This window comes from Hakea prostrata, chromosome 9, assembly GCF_041222555.1.
Source record: "Hakea prostrata isolate BN-2017 chromosome 9, UWA_Hpros_2, whole genome shotgun sequence".
Taxonomy (NCBI): domain Eukaryota; kingdom Viridiplantae; phylum Streptophyta; class Magnoliopsida; order Proteales; family Proteaceae; genus Hakea; species Hakea prostrata.
The window spans coordinates 61,090,951-61,109,870 of NC_142608.1; the positions used below are offsets into that span (position 1 = coordinate 61,090,951).

General features: G+C 39.3%; 1 pseudogene; it reads left to right on the forward strand.

The window, feature by feature from the left end:
• The first annotated feature begins 5,177 nt into the window (after positions 1 to 5,177).
• On the forward strand, positions 5,178 to 11,373 carry LOC149005981 (autophagy-related protein 2-like; annotated as a pseudogene).
• Positions 11,374 to 18,920: the final 7,547 nt, after the last annotated feature.

Consider the following 18,920-nt stretch of genomic DNA (forward strand, 5'->3'; position numbering starts at 1 on the left):
CTCAACATCATATCATGCATTCAACCACAAGGTTCCACACCACACATATAACATGAATAATGATAATGTAATTAATAACAATGATATGATATATGAATGATTATGCTCCTAACTCTATCATGAAGTCTCTATGGTAGACACACATTAAGTCATACACCAGTCTTCTTTGGGCGGTCTCATCACTCTTCCCTCACGACATTCAAGCACATCTGTTGGGTTCTCCGCGGTTGTTGGGTAAAGTCCTGCCAAGCCATGGTTGGGGATTAGGTCACCACTCTCTCACATCACCATTGGTATAAGATCTGGCGCGTGTCAAGGATAATCCTATGTCCAATACATAGTCATACGGTCTCGTACTACATGTGGTATAGATACTTCCCCTACGGCACCAACCAACTTGGTTCAGTATCCAATATCTCCCCTCATGCCTAGTGCCCTGTTGGTTCGATACTTTCCCACCTATGAATGGAATCCTCAACGGGAGGCATCTGTTGGATCCCATCCCTTAACCCAGTGGTCATTCACATATAATAGACAGGATGATCTTCATGTCCTCTCACGGGTCATTTCACCGGTCTTAAGCGCCCATGAGCCCTTATCTATTATATGCAACTCTACCTCTCTATGATGATAGTAGGCCTGTTTGGCACATAAGACCCAGCCACTAACATCACGGGTTAATCGGCTTCAATACCCCTGCTGGAAGGGTAGTTGTACTCAAGAAGTCACTTAGCCCAATATTTCTAGACATGCCCTAAATATGTCAACCAGTAATTAGGGAAAGCACCAAGGGCACCATAGGAATGCGTCACATACCGCCTCCTTTGGTATCCTATGGCAGAAATGCCAAAAGGGCATTCTCCATTCCCCAACCACAACTAAGCAATCACAAAACTAGGGTAATGGGCGAACCCACAACCCTAGTAGAAAATACAAGGTAGGGGAAATAATAATATTTCTCCTCTCCCTTCACATACATTCACATTCCATTTCATAACAATAATAGATTTCAAAGCAAGGAGCAACATCATAAGTAATAATAAACATAAATTATAGCAATTCATATTTAACAAAAGACATAAAATAACCACAAGATAATACTAAAGCAATACAAGATATCAATAATGAAAAGTAACTAACATCATTACACATGTAATATAAAGTTAAGTATATTCCTCACCTACCACTTGATTCTTTTCTCCAAATCCAAGAATCCACTCCCACAAATTAGTGATTAAAGATATATTAACCTATTTATGCAAAAGAAATAATTATCACAAATTAGAGCCAATTTGGGTTTCAAAGGATGTCCCAAAATCTTCCCACGAAAATCCAAATCCTTAACACTACTTTACAAATGGTAGTTCTCAACCAAACTAGCGAATGATCTTTAATTCGTCACCAATTCGAAGTCTATAACGAAACAAAATTTTGGGAAAGCTAATTGGTAGCAAAAGGATTCTACGGGTACCTTCAATTTGATCAAATTTGACTCATCTCAAAAAGTCCCAAATTTGGCTATCCTAAATCCTGTGGGTGATCCGAGGAGTCAAATTCCAAAATCTTTTTGCAAGGGGACAAACCATTACTCCCAAACTCAAGGGAAACATTAATACAAGAAAATATGATCATCCAAGATACCAAACATGCTTTCCTTTAAGATATCTCAAAAGGAAAGAAGATAAATTACTCCCAAAACCATGTTTAAGAGAAGGATTAAAGAAAACTAACCTTTCATAATATTTTCGCAAAGATTCGAATCACAGACACCTTCGGAAGAATGGAAATCGCTCCTCTCTTTTGTTTCTCCTCTTCCAAAAGCCTCCGCCTCTTTCTAGCCTCCAAAAATGTGTTTACGGATGAGATAAAACATAAATAGGGCTTAAAAATCCAAAATTCCAATTTTGCCCCTAAATAGAAAATTGGGTGGGGGGTTGGTTCACCCAAACGGCCCAATATTCCGGTCCATGTTTGGACCCCCAAACGAACTCTGATTTCAACGATTTTTGGCTCGTTGGAAAGGTCTTTCGATGAACTTCGATGTGATATCTTATTTGTATCAATCGGATTCTCCATAACCAATCTACAGATGTTTCAAAATCACCATTTTTACACTATCGTGATTATTTTCTCTCTTTACTTAAAGAAGAGTTTTTGAGTCATCACAAGGGTCATCCACCAACATTGGTTCCATTTCCAATCCTTTGGGCTTGACTTGAACTGCTCACAGTTGTCGCCAACTCGACGCCTGGGTTCTCGGTCTTGAAACCATGGGTTAAAGGGGTCAAAATTCGGGGGATTTCACAGCTGCCACATCTTGGCAGCAAATAGGGAGGGAGAATAGAGTTGCACAGGGATAGTGGAGGGTCTGGGAGTGAAGGAGAAGGGGCTGGGATTGTTTTACTTTCTTGGATGCCTAAAGAACATTTGCTGGAAATTCTGAATGGTGCTGAATGTTAAAGAACTTTACTAAAATCGGTCAAGGCCCCCTCATTTGGAACCCCAATGCTCAACTCAATAACTTTTCATTCAATAATCAGACTTAACTTACAAAGAAAGAGCACACCGTAATTTATGGCCCACTAAAAGACTCTTAACACTAAGTGGGATTCCTTTATAGATTATGATCCCACCACATAATCTGAACCATTGAGATAAAATCAAAACATCCAAATTCTTATTTAATTAAAACTCTAATTGTCACAATCTTTTTGTTTGTGGGGGCGGGGGAATAACTACATGTGCTAGAGTTTTAAGGAACTAAGGACTTAACTTTTAACTCAGCTACCCACTTAAAACAAATTTCCTAACCAAATTGGACTCTAGAATTAAACTGGAATTAAATTTCAGCAACTAATTAGGACCGGGGGGGGCCCCCCCCCCCCGGGGGGGGGGGGGGCGGGGGCGCGGCCAGAGCGTAATTAATGCGCACTACGGTGGAGCGAGCCGTCCGGTCTAATCGGACGGCTCGGATGATCCTTCTCATTAAATAATGAAAAAAACCACTTACCTATATACGTTTACCGTGTGAACAGAGTTCCATCTGTTCGGCTCGGTCTGATGCAAACCAACCGGTCCATCCGGGCGGTTCGACCGGGTATAGTATATGTTATTAATGGTGTATTCCATACTACCAGCCTATACGTATATACGGTTGTACAATAACCGTATATACAACCAGTTCAAAATCGTAACAAATATACGAAGCTAAAAACCAACCCGCCCATTTCATTTTCATTTCTGTTTTCGTTGTTGGCTGATCTGAAGTTACAGAGAAATCGCAGGAGAGAAGAAGAAGAAGACCCGTTAGGGTGTTTCGTTTTTGGCTACTCGAAGCTTCCGTAAGAAGCATCGTTAGTTGAGATCGAAGAGGAAGAAGAAGCAGAAGAAGAAGAAGCGGAAGAAGAAGAAGGAGAAGAAGAAGAAGAGCGGAGAAGAAGAAGAACCGCGAGAAGTAGAAGAAGCAAGCGGAGAAGAAGAAGAAGCAGCGAGAAGAAGAAGAAGCAAAGAGAAGCTCCATCTGCGATTTAGAGAAATCGATTTCAGATTCTCGGTATTGTCTCGCCTCGCCTCGCCTCGCCTCGCCTCGTCTCGATTCTTCTTTCAAAAAGGTAATAACCAACTCATAAAACCCTTACCATGGAAATTCCCGATGATGTGGTCGAAACCCCGATTTGGTCGTTGATTAAAGATGAAAAATGCTCTGTAATAACTTGATTTGGTCGGTTTCTTTTAGTATTTGTTGTTTTACCTTTTTGTGGGGTTGTGGAGGGGTTTAATGTTGTTGTTCTTTTAGCCTTCAACTGTAAGTATAGACATTAATGTTTTTCTTGATCAAACAAGGATTCCCGATCAATGCAAGGTAACTGTAAGTTTGTAAGTCAAATAATGACACTAATGTGTGGAATGGATATTGGAACTCCAAATATAGACAACAAATACTAGTCATAATACCAATGATTCAGTAGTCCAGGTGGTGCAGACAATTAGTAGACTGTACAATGAAAAAGAAACATATAAAACCACCTGGAAATAAGGAAGCAATGCCTCTTCTACGATATCACTCCCACCAAATCGACTTGTCTTCTCTCGAGGCATTTTTGACTCATCAAAATCCCGAGCCACATTTGGAGACCGGTCTGTTGATGATCCTTTACCCCCAAAGAAGTTGATGATCCTTTACCCCCAAAGAAGTTGATTAGAAAATCAAGTTGATCTTCATGAAGATGCACTAGCATAGGAAGGAATGCAATGGTTAACCCGGATCGAAAAACCAAAACATAGCCATGCTTCAAAACTTATAATCGGTTCATCGTCTCACGGACAACGAGGTTGGAATCTATATTGTACATCCAAAACTATTGTCATGGTTTTCACTAGGTCATATGGTACTCTATTATTGTTGTAAATGGAATCTAAAATCCAATTACACTAGCACCTTTCTCGTGTACCGCATAAAATTGATGCATTTGGGTAAACTTTTAGAGTGTCTTAATGGTTCTCATTTCAATTGGTAAATCCCGTAGAGAGAATGGTTAGTTTAAATTTTTCGAGCTGCTATTTTGAACGGTGACCTTGTATAATGAAGGGTCACCGGGTGTATCTCGGGTTGTCATTTGTCTCCTTGTTCAAGTGGGTTTAATTGGTGCAATTTGTTTATCTATTTATTGTAAGTCTTGTCTTGAACAAGTTTACCCCTGGGTCAGCTTGTTTGATAGGTGTGGTTAGTGGCACATTTCCTTTCTAAAAGTATGTCAATAACACTTGTGCATGACTAGCATAACAATCTTTTCCTTAGAGACAAGATCTATTGCAAACTTGATGAAGTTTTATGCCGCCAATTAGTTTGAGTTGGTATTATTGATGAAGTTTTATGCCGCCAATTAGTTTGGATTTGCATGTTGAATGTGATTAGCCACAGCAGATCTATCATTTAGTTTTTTATTTTACGGTTTAGGGCTGCATGTTAAATTTGTGTTAAATTTGGTTGGACCCTTTTGTTTATTATTTTACAGCTTTAGGGCTGCATGTTAAATTTGTTATAGTTTACTTTAATTTGTGTTAAATGTTGATTATCCAATATGTTTTTTGATATGTGCAGCAATTAGAGTTGGAGTAGTATATGGGCCGTAAGATGGCAAAGAATCGGAAAGCATGTGCCATCAAAGCGGAAGGCTATGGCAAAGGATAAGGGGAAATCAGTGGTAGAAGCCGATGAAGAAAGGGGCTGGTTCAATGATGATGATCCCCAATGCAATCCCGTAAGATTAAATAAGCAAGCTATAGCTGAAGGAAGGGAAGTGGACATTCCTTCTTTCGAGGTCCGTAGGTCTAGCAGCCAGATTTAGAGAGATCGGTTGGGAAAAAATACTTGAGGTAAATACCAAGTGTTATGAGGACTTGGTGAAAGAGTTTTATAAGAATTTGATTGTCCAAGGAGTTGGGGAAGAGATTGGAGCCATAAGCAAAGTTAAAGGGGTGCAAATAAAGTTTGATATTTGTAAGTTAGCTGAGATTCTACAAATCTCAAATGAAGGTGCAAAAGTATTCTGGGAGCCTAAGAAGAAGTTCGATGACTTGATTAATGTGGATGTGACATATAGGGATATAATGCTGAATTATACGGGTGACACGAGGCATGTGAAGTTGAGGCAGCTGAAACCACTTCCGCACGCCATTGCATACATTGTGCAACACAATGTTGTACCTCGCAGTGGTCACCATGACACCTTAAATTCATTTGAAGCTTATGTCACCTATTGTGTGCATACAGGTAACAAGTTGAACCTACCGTACATCATTATGAAAATGATGCAGTACGCTAGATTGGCACCTAATCGGGCTCTCCCCTATGGCAAACTCACGACACACATTTTTGAGCATTATCATATTCATCTCGGCGGTGGATTCTCAAGTGGGGAAGAAGAAGAAGAAGAAGAAGAAGAAGATGAAGAAGAAAGATGCAAAAATATCTGCCAGTAATTTTCGGTTTGGAATACCATTGGGAGATGTAGGAGCAGAGGGTGCAAATGTAGGAGCACCGGTTGGTGAGGGTGTTGATCAGCCGGATGGAGCTAGATTGTCAAGATTTGAGAGAGAATTTGCTATCCTCAGGGGTGATGTACGGTATATCCGTCGGCGCGTAGATCAAATTGCAAAAGACTTGCAGCTTTCGGATTTATCGGAGCACTCGATGGTTCTTCTGATTCTTTATATAGCTTGCTGAATCTTTAAATAGCTTGCTGAATGATTGAGTTCCTCAAATCATAAAAGGATAAGGTAATGTTATTTGCAAGGAACTTATTAGCAGCCTTCTGCTTATAAAGTTTAATTTAAATAACAGTGTCCATTTGTATGATGTGATTAAGTAGATATGCCTTAGAGCTGAATATGTTTAGTTACTCTTAATTATTTGAAAGAAAATTGCAAATGTCCATCTGCCTAACTGAGACTAGTTTGCAAACCCCAAAGAGAAAGTTAGATTTTACCATGAAGATACATCAAGTAGTTGTAGTGTCTGAGTCCTAGTCAAGGGTAGTTTATGTATTAGTCAAGGGTAGTTTAGCATAACCTCAATGAGGAGTTATTAACGAAGTTATTATGCCTTTCTCGTTATTTGCAAGATAGATCAATTTTTTGAATGCTTTGATGGAATGAGGAATTCTCGAACAAGATTGGCCAACAAAGTGGTATATGGAACTTGACATGTTCTGCTTTTGAGCGCAATAACCTGCCGCATCCAGCCTTGCTTCTGGATCATTGCAAATTCCCACTGGTATGTTCTTGATCAACATTCTAATATCGGTATCCACACTGTCATCTTATGTCCTGAGGTCCCTGTGTTCTTAACATGTGACACTTGATTATTGTTCTGGGGTAACCCATGCGTATTTATTTCTTTATCTATTTTATTATCATATACATGTGCAGATCAGAAGCATGTCGAGACAAACCTAAAGGCAACCGTTAATGGGATTTCTCTTGTACTTTCCTTTCATGATGAAGAGCAAAAGCATGAATGTGATGACAAAAGTTTACACTATCTAAATGCAAAATGTGGAGATGCGCTCTCATATTGCAGTAATTGTTGTGCTCACAAGAATTTATCTATCCACTTTTCCTTATTAAATAATAGTTGCAGGTAATAATTGCAATTTTCTTAATTTCGGATGCTATACTTCCCGGGATCAGCTTTATTGCAATTGACTTCCAGACACCAAAGGACAAAGGAAAAAATTCAAGATGGCAGTCAAAAGGCAGATTCGTCTGGGGCTTCTGGTTCCATCCATTTGGACTTTGGGAATATTTTTCTTTATTTCATTAATTCTTGTAAAGTTCCTATTGGCAATGACTCACTCATCCGTAAGCATGCTTTCTCCCGCCCATAAGTTTTTCTCAAGCAATTAGCAGGAGAGGTCGTTATCCCGGCGTTACTATGTCTTGGCAGGAGGGTCCCCGCATCGGGTCCTTGGATGGCGAAGAAGGGTCAGTCCTTAGCTACTGCCCAGTGTTCAATGAGTCGAAATAAGGTGATGGATTATGGTTCTGAATTTGCATCTCAGAACCACTATGAAGGATGTGGAGAATACACATTCTCATACACGACAAGAGATGATTTTGAGCTCGCATTTTTCCCGCATTTCCATCTTACTTCGTTTCAATCCACCTTAACAATTCTCGCATAAGGATATACATTGCCTTCTTAGTCGATTTTAGATGGTTTAACATTCATGGCTAGTGATAACAAAGTGTTGCTCCATGTGACAATCCAAGGAGAGAAGCGTAACAATTGTCGATCCTTGCTGAATGTGAATCATTCGAAATACCGATTGATGTGGATAAGATAAGGTGGAGGATATAAAATCTTCCTTGCAGACGGAACTTCCGGGCTCCCGTTATAGTTTGAAGTTGAAAGTACAGAAGTTTGAGTTATTATCTCAGTGCAAATATTGGAGGGATTAGTGATGCTAAATTTTGTTTGGTTGGGCCATGGCGAATGTGGACTTTGGGGTTCAATCACGGGAGCTCCATCTAAGGAGCTTCGCTAATCTCTTGTAGCAACTCTACAATTGGCCGTGGTGATGGTGAAGGTGCCAATGTATTATCTCGCTGGTTCTCACTGGTACCGCTGTTGTGCACTTCTGGGACCCCCCGCAGTTTCCAATGTATTACGCCTATAACCATCGAAGCGGTACAATAGGTGCACCAGGTGGTCGTTTGGATTGGTTGAATTCAATAACCTAGTTTTTCAGCTTACCTTCTGATGACACAGAGCAAGAACTCAAACAAGGAATCAGTTGTGGATGATTCACCTTATGAAGTGACTTTTGCCTTTAACTTGGTGGATGCCGCTTGAGTTACGAGCCCTACATAAAAAATTTGGTGACCGGTGAAGAGTCGAGAACCGTATGTGGCATGTCCGTTGGCCGCCGCTTCATTGAATATTTCTAATCAAACTACGCCAAATTCTATAGACAAAGGATTACAAAATAAGGGTGCAAGATCTAGGGCTTCTTCTTTGTGCATTATCTGGATCCAAGAATGCTAAAAGTACCTACGATGGTGGAACATCTTCGCAAGATGGGTTATGTTAAAGTGGCTAGGGAGGCACTTGTAGAAGCAATGTTGAGAACAAACTGTAAGAATGGCCTCTTATGGGAAGTAGAATGTTCTGAATCTCATATTAACTTGGAGACTTGCCATGATACAACATCTGGTCTTCTTCATTTGGTTGCTCAACCGCAGCACCTTTTTGCACCCGATGTGGATGAATCGGCTGTGCATTTGCAGCCTAGGTGGAATGATGTTCAGCAGGCACTTGATAGGGATGATTTGATTTCTGAGACAATAATCTCTGAAGGCAGTGCTGCCTCATCACCTCCTGGAAACCATGCTTCAAGTCTAGACTCAAACTGTGGTTCTGTGGTGGGTCTGATGGATGAGATATGTGAGGATGCATTTCATGTTGACAAGATCAGTTCAAGCACATGTAATACCTGTGGATCCCAATTCTGCTTTTTCCCTTGATGGAGCGCTGGTTGGAGATGATTTACATATGTGTCATGCTGGAGCTTTTTCACATAGTTTATCTTTTAATGAATCAATGTCAGGACGAGGGGTGGGAATCCCTCATGCATCATCCCTACATGGTGAGGGTTTTCCAGAATTTAGAGAAGGCTATTACTTATCCGAATCATGCCCTCCATCATAGTTATCTCGAACCAACCAACCAGTCCTTGCCTCGGAATGCCGGATACAAATCAAGCAAAGGTGGCCCAAGGTGGAAATGGAAGTAGTGGATGGTATCGGATACCTCACCGATAATTTTAGAAAACCATATTTCACATGTAGGTGACCATCCCGAAGAATTCCAGCTCTTAGAAAGTGAGGTTCCATCTACAAGTTCGGGTGGAATCTCCAAGGCAAAGGGAAGACTACTTCTCAAGAATATTGGCATGAGGTGGCGAATGTATGATGGGACTGACTGGGATGACTCAGGGAGGAGTGCACTGCTTACCACAAGCACCATGAATACAAGTGGCAGAGATGCTACTGTTTGTTTAGAGCTTGAATTATGTAAGATGGATCTTCGGTATGATATGTTTCCTGATGGTGAAATATGCATGTCAAAACTTTCTCTTTCGGCCTCAGGATTTTCATCTTCTTGATAGCAAGCAAGAGAGCACCCTGGAAGTTGGTATAGCTCTATGACATTTTATGCTTGAAGTTTAATTTATACTGACACTCTCATTTATAGGATTCAGACATTTGAATAATGCTTATCCTTTTAATGTTGAAGGTTTTAGGAGATTATCATTCAAAGGATCACCCTAGAGAGTCCTCTCGCCAAAGCTTTCAAAGTTGGATTTGGAATCATTCATACCAGATCCTTCTACTCCCGTTGAGGAGTACCGGTATGTTCAGATTTAGATTTTTCGTTTATTCTCTCGCTCTCAACTTAGCTTTTAACCTCTTTGATGCCGGATATATTTAATTTAAAATTTCATCTCGTAAAGTGCAATTTTTGAGGCATTTACCAAATGTTCCGGGTTTTAAGTAATGATAAAAACATGAATATGGGGCTGCAACAGGGACAGGCTGGTCTGGCTTTTTAAAACCCAATCCAGCCCCAAATGCTCTTAGCTAAAAGCCCATTCCAGCCTCGGCCTTGACTCAAGGCCTAAAATTCTTGTCTTTGTTCCCGAACCCGCACGAGCCAAGCAAGCCCAAACTCGCCCGATATTCTTTGATTAGGCCGGTCCGGGACAAAGTTGCCCCGTCCCTATCCCTAGCCTTGGTTCTACTCCTAGCCCTGCCAAATGTAACATAAAAAGTCAATTGTTTGACCGTAGAAGAAAACACAGACGTAAATAACATTAACCGTAAAACAAAATACCATTTTGGCCATGATCCCTTTCACAATCTGTTTGTGAGGTTTAATTTTTTTTTGGGGTCCTTTTGATTTGTCCTTTTATAAAAACGGTATAATAAATACTTTGCATCATTGGAACCTTGGAGGCATCATCTCAATAACTAATATGGTTAAATACATTTTTCAATGCATTATGTCATATAAAAATCAATCTTGGGCGGCTCTTAACTTTGTAGGTTTTCTCTTGAAAGCCTCTACTTCAAATCTTTTGCTTAGATACTTAAATGTTCCTCATTGGGGTAGTTGGCATATGAAAGATAATCTGTTGTGCAATAATGGCTTGAATTGGTATTGGATTCTTGTTTACAGTAATGGCTATTTCGAATTGAACTTGTTTTGTGTTTTGCATCATTAAAACACCTGAAGCATTTTAATTGGAATCTTGATCCTAGAAGGCCCTAGATTAAGAGTAGTGATTTATGACCTTCAACTTTTGGCCTTAATGTGCTAGTGTAATTGGATTTCAGATTCCATTTACAACAATAATAGAGTACCATATGACCTAGTGAAAACCATGACAATAGTTTTGGATGTACAATATAGATTCCAACCTCGTTGTCCAAAGAGATGTGAACCGATTATAAGTTTCTGAAGCATGGCTATGTTTTGGTTTTTCGATCCAGGTTAACCATCGCATTCCTTCCTATGCTAGTGCATCTTCATGAAGATCAACTTGATTTTCTAATCATCTTCTTTGGGGTTAAAGGATCATCAATAGACCAGTCTCCAAATGTGGCTCAGGATTTTGATGAGTCAAAAATGCCTCCAGAGAAGACCAGTCAGTTTGGTGGGAGTGCTATCGTAGAAGAGGCATTGCTTCCTTATTTCCAGGTGGTTTTATATGTTTCTTTTTCATTGTACAGTCTACTAATTGTCTGCACCTACTGCTTGAGAATATTGAATCATTGGTATTATGACTAGTATTTGTTGTCTATATTTGGAGTTCCAATATCCATTCCTCACATTAGTGTCATTATTTGACTTACAAACTTACAGTTTAGGATTGTATTATCCCCATCTTCAAATATCCAAACGGTTATTGTGATTGTTGGCCTTTTTGCCCTTTTCTTGCTATTTCAATTGGTTGAGCTTATTCATCGCATTATCGCATTAAACTTGCCGCTTTGGGTCTGACATTCACAAAGTTTGTTTAATTCAGCGGTAAACCATGATATCTACTATTTGGGTGATAAGTAGGAGCATCACTTATTTTCTCCAATATATTTATTCAAGGATCAACATCGTCAAATGTCGTATTTTTAAAGGGAACCAACCCCTTTCAACCATGCCTTTCCTCCAACAATGACTTCATTATAGTTGTTACACATTGTCTTTTGTTTTCTTGCATTGATCAGGAATCCTTGTTGCCATGCAATATTGTCATCCTTCGTGGTCTGGTATTAAGAAGTAGGAACTAAAAAGCAACCTAATTATCAAATATAGAAGAAATCATTATGTTCAATGCCATAGTGAAACAATTATGATACTTCCAATATGTCTAATTTATAAAATCCAATTTTTGCTAACACATGTTCAGCTACCAAAATAGGGAATCGGCCCGGTGACTATGTTCTTCTTTGATATTGTGGTGAGAATGTTCTTCTCATGTGCAGGCGTTTCTTTAATACGGACACATTCTGTTTCAGACTGACTGGATTTTTCTATTCATTACGTGTACTAACAATTTAGTACTGGTTACCTTGTTTCTCTATGATAGGTGGTGAATCTGATGGTGACACACAGAGGAGAGAAAGTTGAACCTCCATGGAAAACCTTATGTGGTTCAATATTTGTCTTGTGGATATTTGATCAGCACTTGTGTTGCACTCGTGGGCCGATACAACACCACGTTGAATCACCACCCCATGAAAGGCACCACAACTGATTCTTCTATGTGTGCAATTCGTTGTTACCCCTCCGAGTTGATCTAGGATCCATTTTAATATGTTCACTAAACCTTCTCACCGATCGGATTCTTTTCTTTTATATCCCCGGAGTTAATGTAAATAAATTCTCTTACATGGACTTAGATGAAACAACACATTCACATTAGTATTTGACTACATTGTCCGATCGGTTAATTTCTTTGTTAACAAGTGAATTGAATATCTTGCCGCACCGACAGGTTCACGCATTTTTGTTACAATGCAAATAAAGCATACATTCATATGTGAACGGCATTTTCGCCTATTCAAAGTGTTATTTTTTCTTTTGTATGAACGTGAAAATGTGCTAGTTCCCTTTTTATTTTTTCGTAACAGGGAATTTGATACTTTTTGATCTCCGGATGAAATGGGAACCAACCCCATTGGTGTATGTGTTCTCATGAAGAAAGTACTTGGTTCCCTTTTAAAGTTCGTCAACGTATTTTCTCTCCCGTGTTGACAAACGAAGCGGGTTGGTTCCCTTTAAATGTTGAATCGGCCCATTTGCTCTCTCGTGTTCACAGCACGTAAACGGGCTGGTTCCCTTTTAAACGGAATCGGCCCATTTGGTCTCTGTGTTCACAGACGAAACGGGCTGGTTCCCTTTAAAAGGGAATTGGCCCATTTGCTCTCTGTGTTCACAGACGAAACGGGCTGGTTCCCTTTAAAAGGGAATCGGCCCATTTGCTCTCTGTGTTCACAGACGAAACGGGCTGGTTCCCTTTAAAAGGGAATTGGCCCATTTGCTCTCTGTGTTCACAGACGAAACGGGATGGTTCCCTTTAAAAGGGAATCGGCCCATTTGCTCTCTGTGTTCACAGACGAAACGGGCTGGTTCCCTTTTAAAGGGAATCGGCCCATTTGGTCTCTGTGTTCACAGACGAAACGGGCTGGTTCCCTTTAAAAGGGAGTCGGCCCATTTGGTCTCTGTGTTCACAGACGAAACGGGCTGGTTCCCTTTAAAAGGGAATCGGCCCATTTGCTCTCTCGTGTTCATCGACGAAACGGGCTGGTTCCCTTTAAAAGGGAATCGGCCCATTTGGTCTCCGTGTTCATCGGACGAAACGGGCTGGTTCCCTTTAAAAGGGAATCGCCCATTTGCTCTCTCGTGTTCATCGGGCAACGGGCTGGTTCCCTTTAAAAGGGAATCGGCCCATTTGCTCTCGTGTTCACATACGAAACGGGCTGGTTCCCTTTAAAGGGAATCGGCCCATTTGCTCTCTCGTGTTCATCGACGAACGGGCTGGTTCCCTTTAAAAGGGAACTCGGCCCGTTTGCCTCTGTGTTCACATACGAACGGGCTGGTTCCCTTTAAAGGGAATCGGCCCATTTGCCTCGTGTGTTCATCGACGAAACGGGCTGGTTCCCTTTAAAAGGGAATCGCCCATTTGCTCTCTCGTGTTCACAGACGAAACGGGCTGGTTCCCTTTAAAAGGGAACTGCCCATTTGCTCTCTGTGTTCACATACGAAACGGGCTGGTTCCCCTTAAAAGGGAATCGGCCCATTTGCTGTCTGTGTTCATCAGACGAAACGGGCTGGTTCCCTTTAAAAGGGAACTGGCCCGTTTCGCCTCTGTGTTCACATACGAAACGGGCTGGTTCCCCTTAAAAGGGAATCGGCCCATTTGCTCTCTGTGTTCCCAGACGAACGGGCTGGTTCCCTTTAAAAGGGAACCGGCCCGTTTGCTCTCCGTGTTCATCGGGACACGGGCTGGTTCCCTTTAAAAGGGAATCGCCCCATTTGCTCTTGCTCGTGTTCACATACGAAACGGGCTGGTTCCCCTTAAAGGGAATCGGCCCATTTGCTCTCTCGTGTTCCCATACGAACGGGCTGGTTCCCTTTAAAAGGGAATCGGCCCGCTTCGCCTCGTGTTCATCGACACAGGGGCTGGTTCCCTTTAAAAGGGAATCGCCCCATTTGCTCTCTCGTGTTCACATACGAAACGGGCTGGTTCCCCTTAAAAGGGAATCGGCCCATTTGCTCTCCGTGTTCCCGCACGAAACGGGTTGCCGCCGTTTAAAAAGAGAATCATTCCCTTTGGTATGTGTTCACATAACAAAACGGCGGTGAATTGATTTGGGTTCGTAGTCAAATTAATATGTTCCATCACACCCGTTATAGTCACCGAAATTATAAATTGAAGACTTACAAGAATGTTTAAAGCCACGATGTAACACTAATAAAAGGGAATCAATAATTTAAAAAAATTAAACCATATATGGGTTGAATTATGTGTTTCATCACCGCTTAACTCTCATATGGACAATATATATCAACGTATTATATAATTGATTCGGTACAATATCATACATTAGAGGTGAACTTGTTTTGACAACTACTTCCAACCCTTCAAATACATTGTGATAAGTGTTTGACATAGATAGAGTACATTTTTTTGAAATAAAGTACTGAACTACCCATCCAGTTTACTATTGTCCTACCGTATATGTTACAGTAGTGACATTGAACGTACGGGGGTTAAATGTTTCTTGAATAAAGTACATAACAAGAAAGTAAGAATAGCCAAACACATAAGAACAAAATTACAAGATGTTCCAATGTAATTTTGTCCAACAATCTTTTGATTTTGCCGTTGATGATTAAGGGTTCGCCTTGCAGCATCCAAATTCATCGGATTGCGACGTCGGTCGTCAAATTTTGGTGGCAATCTCACCTCATGTCCTCGACTATTCACACTTTCGTAAGACGTTGAAGCTGTAGAATGTACATACGTTGCTGCTTCACTGCCACACATCTGATCTACCCAAATAAAAGAAAATGGATGCTTTACACCATTTGGGCACCTATAAAATCTCCGACCTGGATTTTTTTTTGTATTTGAAGTGAGGAGCAACATCCTCCCTTGCCCGCAATAGCATAATGGAGTGGGTTGCTCCATACTTGTAGATGACCCATCTTCACAATAGCATCCACCCATTCCGCTGTTTCGTATCACTGAACTGCAGCAAAATGAATATTTGAAAACACATTAGTTATTGAGTTTTATATAGACCTATACAAATGTTGCCCCTTTGCGAAGACAATGTATTATTTTAAACGCAGACTTTCAAGTACACATATACGTAGATATTGCGAGTAAACCCAAAGGTGAATTGTTACAGATAGTAAGAAGTCTGAAACCAAATGCAACGGGAGTTGGTTTACATTATTCAAAAAGCATACAGATTCACAACGGAAAGTAAGGGAAGATTGTTTGTACCAAAAGTGGATGTGATTGGCTCTGATATTGGTAGACTCATAATCACAGGTATCAGGAGAAGTGAATTCCAAGTAATTGTTTGAGATAAATTACACAACAACTTGAACCCTCATTGAATGTGATATGCTAGATTGGCCTCTATTGAAGCATTTAATTTTTGGTCCTGCCCTCATTTACCCTGAAATCCACTTCAACTATGTACGAAGAACATAAATACTAAACCAACAAGGGGAAGTTTAAGAACAACCATGACAGGCATGAGTGAACTGGTTTATAATTATTAGTAATTTTATTATTATTATTATTACTATAAAATTCATCCAGAACAAAAACACTTTTTTTACAAATTTTAAACCTACCTGACTTTGGTTCATACTGATTAACTTTGTAATCAATTAAAAAGTAATGGGAATTAAAGAATGCTATGTACAACTATGCTGGTGGTACTTAATAAAACATGCTATTTTACAGCAATTCCCATACACCAGATTCCATTTACTGAACAACACCCAAAATAATTTAGGTTAACATTCCAGAAATTCTCAGATAAACATGTGGATTGATAAGGTAAATCTTACCTGTTAACTGAACAAAATATTCTTAACAAGTGAGACACAGAAGAAGCAGGAAGTAAGAACTGCAAGGAAAGATGGAAGAGTCGAACTGAAACCGTGGAGACTGTTTATTCTTCTTCATAACCTTAACACCAGATACCTGGAACGTTTGCTCTAAAACGTTCCGACCCCTTCTTCATAACCTTAACACCATTCTTCTTCTCCTTGTATATGGTAACCGGGAATATTTCTCTTAGCCTCCTCGTTGTCGCTTCTAGGGCTGAAATCGCAACTTTGGTGAGAGAGAGGATACGATTGAACTTGATAATTCAAATGGAGAAGGAAACATTAAATGAGCTATTTATTTGTTGTAAATATGGGCTAGGCCCATGGCCCATATGAATCCCGAATCAAATTGTTCATGTGTCCACATACCGTGAACTCTATTGAGCCCAAATTTAGTCCAGCCTGCTCTCTTTTACCCTCATCGATCGGCCGACGGTGATTCGATCAATTTGATTGGGTTTCACTAACCATGGTAAGCCACTATTACAATGATGTGAACAAAAAAATGGCGCCAACTGGGAGCCATTACTTGTCAGCTTGTCACCTCGTAAGCAAAATTGCAATTTTTGGTCTTGGTTTCAGATAATGAAAATTTTCTTCTCTCGTCTCGTATAAGCACATTAGTGATTTTCCATTTGCTCTCCGGAATCGATTGAAGCACCGGTTTTGGTTATCTCGGTAAACTTGTATTCGTTGAAGCAAAAAAGAAGTGAATGCAATGGGTGGTTATTCAGGTGTCACTCTGGATTTGGAAGAAAGTTTTACACAACAAAATCGTAGATAGTATCAGCTGCTCTCACGTTTCTCCCACAATATTATTCAAGTACCACTAAAATCTTAACAGAACTCCATTTGAGCCTCTGTTTTGAAGCAGAGCAAGACTGTAACAACTCAGTGGTGGCGTTTACCTCATTCAAATTGCAGTTGGTGAGTCCGATCATTTTGTTTCTGTTATTTGGTATAGAGAGTGGCTTCGTTGTGATATTTGAATAACAAACGCCACTATTTATGCTGCTCATATTTATATTTGTCTTTAATCCACATATTATGAAATGTGACCCATGAAACTTCAAATATCCATTGATTCGTTGGTCCACAACATGCCCAACTTTTTCACTTCGTCTATTCACATGAAATGATTTTGCTGGACAATAATATATGATGTGATTTCTGATACTCTACTATATATATATATATATATATATATATATATATATATATATATATGGCTTGGTTTAAGGATTAAGAAGATTAATTTATTTTCGTAGATAACAGAAGTAGACCAAGTTGATGTTGCATGTATTAGTTTAAACATCACTTCGTTTAGTTAACATTGAACAAAATGATATGGTTTGTTATTTGATTGAATTTTATATATGTGTATCCTATTTTATTGATGTTGAATACACATATACGTTTGCACCTAGTTGTATTTCCGTCCAGATCTTATTCTGACCATTATTGGTATGTTATACTTCCCTGCAAATCTCGTCATGACCAACAATTTATATATATGTTCTGTGGGAATTGTTTGTATGACCATTTTGTACAGTGTTTTAATTCTTTGTATGACCGTAAATAGTATCAGTAGGATTGTTTATACATCTATTTGGATTTTGTGTTCAACATATCTCAGACCGAGTTATTCTACTTTTACTCTTTCTACAACCCAATTTTGTCTACTACTATATCATGGTTAAATGGTTATATTGTAGCTGAGCTACCATTATAAAGGAAATTTCTCATATTAGATAATTTGATATTTATAATTCTCATGCATTTCCATATTTATTGTGCACATTACATATGAAAGCGAATGACTTCTATATTTTCCTGGTTTTGGGTCCATATGTACTGTGTAAGTCGTTGTTATTCAGTTTATTAAATCAATTTGTGATACGATTTTAAATTGCACCGTTGTCTCATCGACTTAATTACTTATCAGTTTTATGCATCGAGAAATTTGTGTTCCCGGATGTTGTCATGTCATATTGTACCTTAAGGCTTCATCTTTGTTGTTTATGAATCTTAAATCTTCGGGCCATTCCTAACTTTTATTAATGTGTACTTGTGGTTTACTATGAAAGTTTCATCAAACAATGGATGACAATGTGACACCTCGATTAGGCATGGAATTTAAATCATTTGATGAAGCGTATGACTGTATAATAAGTATGGGCGCATGAGTGGGTTCAGTGTTCGGAAGAGTTATTTACACAGGAGCACGACAGATAAGAGTGTCATCGTGCAACGCTGTTTCTTGTGTAGTAAAGAAGGATACCGAATAGAAAGAGAGGGGAAAGGGAAACAACATCGTCCTGAAACTAGAACAGGCTGTTTAGCAAGGATGATTGTAAAAAGAGATCATGAAGGACGATTAGTAGTTGACAAATTTGTGGATGAACACAACCATGTTCTTCATTAATTATATAAAGATATATATATTATATATGATATATATATATATGATATATATATATATATATATATATATATATATATATATATATATATATATATATATATATATATATATATATATATATATATATATATATAATATCTATATCTGAGGACATAGGGATGTGGCATTGGGAGTTGGGGAGAGTGGTATCATTTAATAAGAGAGAGAAAGAAGGGGGATGTAACATTTTTTATAAAGCGAGTCATATTAATTGATCCTTGTGCATATCATGTTTGGATTGTACATAATGTACAATAA